We start from the raw sequence: 6374 nt of genomic DNA on the forward strand, positions 1-6374 counted from the left end.
GAGGAAACTTTGTGAAGTGTTGTAAATTTTGGCTGGTGGAAAAATTAAATTTTTATTTTTTGGTTCATTAACACCGGGTTTTAAAAACCGCTGTTAAAACCGGTATCTATTAACAAAAAAAAAGGCGCTCATAGACATCGGCTAAAAAACTGATGTCTATGAGCGAAAATCTGCGCTCATAGACACCGGTTTTTAGAAAAATCGGTGTAAAATACTCAAAGACATCGATTTTTGTTTAAAATTGTTGTTGTTCCACCGATGTCTATGAGGGTTTTTCTTGTAGTGATTCTATGCTTCAAGGATTTCCGTCAAGTATTTTTGCATATTTCTCTAGCAATCGAAGATATCACAAGACCCCTTGGAGTCTTTTCTCCATCAAACAAGGGCCTAAGGAAAGCATCAGAGCATATATCAAGAGGTTTAATTAGGTAGCTATCGATGTTCTTAATGCTACTACAGAGATATTGGTGAGTGCTTTCTCTCAAGGCCTCAATGATAATGATTTTTTCAAGGACTTAGTGCGTAATCCCCCAACCAATTTTGATTTCTTGATTGAGCGAGCTACTGAATTCATTAATGTTGAAGAAGCTCAAGCGACTCGTAAGAAGGAAGGTACAATGCCTATCTCAACCACAATTCACGAGGGAGCTATAGCCCATGTTCATCCGCCAAGGGGGCCTCGTGGAGTTCCCCCTCAACCTCGCTAGCCTGAGCTTAGGCCGCAAGTAGTCCAGCATGTAGAGATGTCACAAGAAGCCCCTCGAAGATGGTGTACCTATCATTTGTCGGGTACACACTATACTGAAAATTGCTTTGCCTTAAGAAACCAGAGAACCAACAACAATCGCTATCATCGGCGATCTCCCAACCGACAACCCTACCAGAGGCATAACAGTCCCCCTAGGCAGGAATATTAAGCAACTGAGACACAACAAGGGGCATTGCAAGTACCGGGCGGGCCATCCCGGACACATGAACCAGCACAACGCGAGATAGCCATTGCTCGATAGGAAGAAAATCGGAGCAATGCATCCCGAGGCAATATTAATATGATAACGAGCGGGCCTACTAATGGCGACTCTAATCGCGCGAGAAAGGCACACGCTCGGCGACTACAGATCCATGCAATTGGGTGCATCACAGAAAAGGCAGCAGGACCGGAAATCAATTTTGGTCTTAAAGATCTGGAGGGAGTGGAAGTACCCCACGATGATGCTCTTATAATAAAAGCAGTCATAGCTAACTACAATATTTCCCGTACTTTCATTGATACCGGTAGTTCTGTCAATATTATTTTCAAGAAAGCTCTTGATCAGTTGTAGATAGACCCGAGTGAGCTACAAACCATGGAGACTCCCCTTTATAGCTTCACGGGTAATGAAGTTCAACCGCTCGGCCAGATAAAATTGGCCATCTCTCTAGGGGAGGAGCCCCTCATGACAACCAGGAGGTCTTATTTCATGGTGGTAGATGCACCTTCTGCGTATAATGTTATATTAGATCGGTCGACCTTGAATGAGTTTCGAGCGGTCATTTCTACCTTCTTCCAGAAGGTTAAGTTCTCCGTCAATGACCAAGTAGGAGAAGTCTGGGGAGATCAATTACTCACACGAAAGTGTTATGTGGAAATCATTCGAACGGAGGCTAATGTCGCTCGCAAAGTTCAGAGGATAGAGGTTAATGCTATCCAGGAGAAACTGCCTGGTTTAATATACGAAGAAAAGGAGGAGGTACAAATACAGACCGGATGACCAAAAGCTATGACTTATGTGGTAGCCAACTTAAGCCCTCCACTCAAAACTGAAGTGATATAATGTTTGAGCCAGAACAACGACGTGTTCGCATGGACTCCCAAGGAGGTCACAGGTATTTCCCCTGTAGTAATGGAACACTCATTACATGTTTACCCTGATGCTAGGCTTGTCAAGCAAAAGAAAAGAGATTTTAGAGCCGACCAAAATCAGATCATCAAGGAAGAAGTAGATAAGCTACTAGAGGCGGGGTATATTAGGGAAATGTAATTTCCCAGTTGGTTAGCCAACGTCGTCATGATACATAAACTAGAAAATAAATGGAGAGTGTGTATTGACTTCCGGGACCTCAACAAAGCTTGCCCGAAAGATTACTACCCTCTACCATGCATTGATCAAGTGGTGGACGCCACCGCCAGATGCGAGTACATTTGTATGTTGGATGCCTACCAGGGCTATCATCAAGTACCTCTGGCTAAGGAGGATCAAGAGAAGGTTAGTTTTATTACAGCTGAGAGTACCTATTGTTATAATGTTATGCCTTTTGGACTAAAAAATGCAGGAGCAACCTATCGGAGGCTTATGAATAAAGTCTTTCGGAAACAGATAGGAACAAATATGGAAGTGTATGTGGATGACATCTTGATTAAATCTCTTCAGGCTGTTGATTTTGTTAGAGTGTATACTTAAAGCCTAGCTTTTGGTATAAATATTTATCTAGAAATAAGAATCACATTGGTAAAAAGTCTACATTTATGATAAATGTAGTTGCTCAATTAATTTATATTGTAGATAACATGGTGTGTGGTGTCACACACAGAAGATCATGTTATTGGTTCCTTATAAATTATAAACAGTAGCTCACGACCAAGATGGAAAGGAACAAACCATTGGAAGGTCGTAGTGTAATTAGGTATTAGTATATCTTAACTATATAATTACACTAGTACACTTAGAGTGTATTGAGTAGGACCATTTGAGGTCGTTCCTTTTATACTGATTTTATAAAGGAACAAAGATCTCAGTTATTATGGAAGTGTGTGCTCTTAATCCTAATATAATAACAAGCACATATATTTGATATTTATTTCTTTAATTTATCAATAGGTGAGATTTAGTTCGATGAATCAATAAGCCCGATAAGATTGGGAAATGATATCACTTATAGTGTGTGTTGTTGATTATAGAAGGAAACTGTGTCCTAGTAATCTAGGTTGAGAATGTCCCCAAGAGGAGCTCATAAGGATTGTCATGTTAAACCCTGCAGGTGGACTTAGTCCGACATGACGATGAAGTTGAGTGGTACTACTCTTGGAGCTAGATATTAATTAAGTGAGTTGTCAGTAACTTACTTAATTAGTGGACATTTGTTATCTTAAAGACAGGGAGACTAACACACTCATAATAAGAAGGAGCCCAAAATGTAATTTGGGATTGGTGCGGTAGTTCAATAATAGTTCTCTAGTGGAATGAATTATTATTGATAAAATTAAGTTGTGTGTTCGGGGCGAACACGGGATGCTTAATTTTATCGGGAGACCAAAACCAATTCCTCCTCTCGGTCCCTATCGTAGCCTCTAGTATATAGAGATTTATACCCACCGCATACCCACCTTCTTACCCATCCAATGGGGCCGGCCAAGCTAGGGCCGGCCAAGACCAAGCGGATGAGTTAAGTTGGTGGCCGGCCAAAGCTTGGGTCCCAAGCTTAGGTGGCCGGCCACTAGAATATTAAAAAGGATTTTTATTAAAATTATTTCTCATGTGGATATCATGTTTTTAAAAGAGAGTTTAAAAATTAAAAATTTCCTTTTATAGCTTTCTACAAAAGATTAAGAGAAGAGATTAATCTCTTTCCTTATTTGTAGTTTAAAAGGATGGTTTTAATTTTTTGGTAAAAACTTTCCTTATTTGTAAATCATCTATATGTTTAAAAGAGAGTTTAAAATTTGAAATCTTTCCTTATTTGTTGATTAAAGGAGGATTTTAAATTTTAAGAAAACTTTCCTTTTTAAACATATTCATGATTTAAAAGAAAGTTTAAAAATTAAATATTCTCTTTTATAAGTTTCTACAAGAGATTAAGAAAAGATTTGATATCTTTCCTTATTTGTAGATTAAAAGAGATTTTAATTTTTAGAGATAACTTTCTTTTTATTCACATGTTTAAAAGAAAGATTTTAATTTATTAAATTTCCTTTTATAAACCAATCATGAAGGGATAAAAATTATTGAGAAATTTTATAAAATTCCGGAAGCAAATAAGGAAGTTTTAATTGGTGTTTAAAATTTTATTTGCTTGGAGTTTTTTTATTGTGGCCGGCCATTATAAAATTGAGAAAGGAAATTATTTTTAATTAAATAAATTTTCCTTTTCAATGGCAAAAGAATTAAGGAAGTTTTTATTAAAATTTCCTTATTTGCCAAGATCAAGGATTATAAAAGAGGGGGTAGAGGAGGCTTCATGGCTAAGGAATCTATTCTATTTTTCTCCCTCTTTTCTTCCTTCTTGTGGCCAGCCTTTCTCCTTTCTTCTCTTTTGGTGGCCGAACCATACATCTCTTGGAGCTCTTGTTGGTGGCCGGACCTAGGAAGGAGAAGAAGAAGAGGAGGAAGCCTCATCTTGAAGATCCCTTGGAGTATTGGTGGTGATCAAGTTCTTCTTCCTTGGAGGTGGTTCTTCTTGTGGCCGAACCTTGCTTGGAGAAGAAGAAGGTGTGTGGTGGTTCTCGTCTCGGAAGATCGTCGCCCACACGACGTCCGGGATAAGAAGAGGAATACGGTAGAAGATCAAGAGGTTTTTCTAAAAGGTATAACTAGTAGTTTTTCTTTCCGCATCATACTAGTTATTTTTGGAAATAATACTAAATACAAGAGGCTTACGTTCTAGTGTTTCGAATATGGTTTTTCGAAATTGTGTTCTTTTGTTTCTTTCTTTTCCTTGTGATTTGATTGTTCTCTTTGGTTAACCTAAAGTTATTTTAGGAAATTAAATATTAGCTTTCCATATTAGGTTTTGTCTAGTCGGTGGTGGTTGCTCCCATATCCAAGAAGGCCATGTGCCTCGCCACGTCAGTACTGGGAACCAATTATGGAAATTAATATTTAATGGAATTAATAACTTAAGGTGACTTGGGTCGAACGTGTTAAGTTCCGCAGGAGATTCAAGTCAAAACCTAAAAGAACAAATAGATTAAGTTTTGGATCAAACGTGTTAAGTTCCGCAGGCGATCCAAAATTTAATTTAAAAGAACACATGGTAGCTAGGAAAAGGTTCAGACCTTTGTACAAAATTTTTGTACAGTGGAACCTATAGGTTTTCCGAGTAGCAACCAACAATTGGTATCAGAGCTAGGGTTTTGCCTCTGTGTATTTGGTATTAGTTTAATTATGCACATGTCATACATAATTTAGGCAGGATAATAGTAGGATGTGCTAACTTTGTGGATGCAGGATCCAACTATTATGGCTTATAGTTTTATGTGTGTGATTGGACCCTTGGACATGTCAAGGGCATTTATATGTGTGTGCATGATTGTATTATAAAATACAGCAGGAGCTGTATTTAGTTTTATTAGAATTTTATTTTTGATCTAGATACATGTACATTCCTTTTATGGAATATAGGATCAAAATGTAAAATTCTATTTATGTCATGGATCGAATCTTGCAAAGCGTGGAACCTTCTAAGGACCAGAGGCGGAACTAGGAGCAAGATGGATGCGACAGCTAGACCCGGTGGCGGTGGCCAAATATGGCAGCAGCTTGGGATGACAACACACGGAGGACAACTAGAGATAAAAGCCATAATAGTTGAAAATTAGATTTTCTATTTATTGCTTTTATATTGTGCTGTGTGTGCATGTTAGTATACATGACTAGTAGGCTAGCATAGTTAAAATTCCTCGTTTATAAATAACTAAGTGGGAGAGGGATTTTTAAATAAATCCCATGGTCTCCATTACTGGTTTGTAAGTGATGCAAACAAGCTTGCGCGTTGGCTCTGAGTGCCTTCCTCCATAACGGATGAGCTAGTTTGCAGATCACTAGAACAGACTTCCATTTTTGGATGACTATAGGAAGTTAATTAAGAGCGTGTGATCTTCCCCAACGGAAGGAGCATAATCTTATTAATGGACTTAGTGTCAAGTAATGGTATACACTTAGACATATCTAATAGTATCCTCCCCATCGGAATCACTGCTATTATTTGTGTGACCAAATAAAACCAACTATTAATTTGTCATAAAACTAGGTTGACAAGATAATAAAATTAAAGGGTTAAAACCCCTCTTACAAATGATTGATTTTGTATACGTCCACACTAACGTGGCATACAAAATTAACGGTGTTTGAGATAATTTTATTTGTCATAAAGTTACGTTGACAAGATAGTTAATGGGTGAAAACCCTCCTCTTACAAATGTTGATTTTGTATACGTCCACACTAACGTGGCATGCAAAATGCACGGTGTTTTGAGGTGTTGGTAAATTTAAATAGTATTGTTAGAGGAATCAATATTATTTTAAATTTAGAGTCTTGACCAAATATTTGATTAAAGATAGACCAACTATTTTATTCGTCATAAAGTAAGGATGACGAGATAATAAAATTAAATGATA

This window comes from Zingiber officinale, chromosome 8B (assembly GCF_018446385.1).
Source record: "Zingiber officinale cultivar Zhangliang chromosome 8B, Zo_v1.1, whole genome shotgun sequence".
Taxonomy (NCBI): Eukaryota; Viridiplantae; Streptophyta; class Magnoliopsida; order Zingiberales; family Zingiberaceae; genus Zingiber; species Zingiber officinale.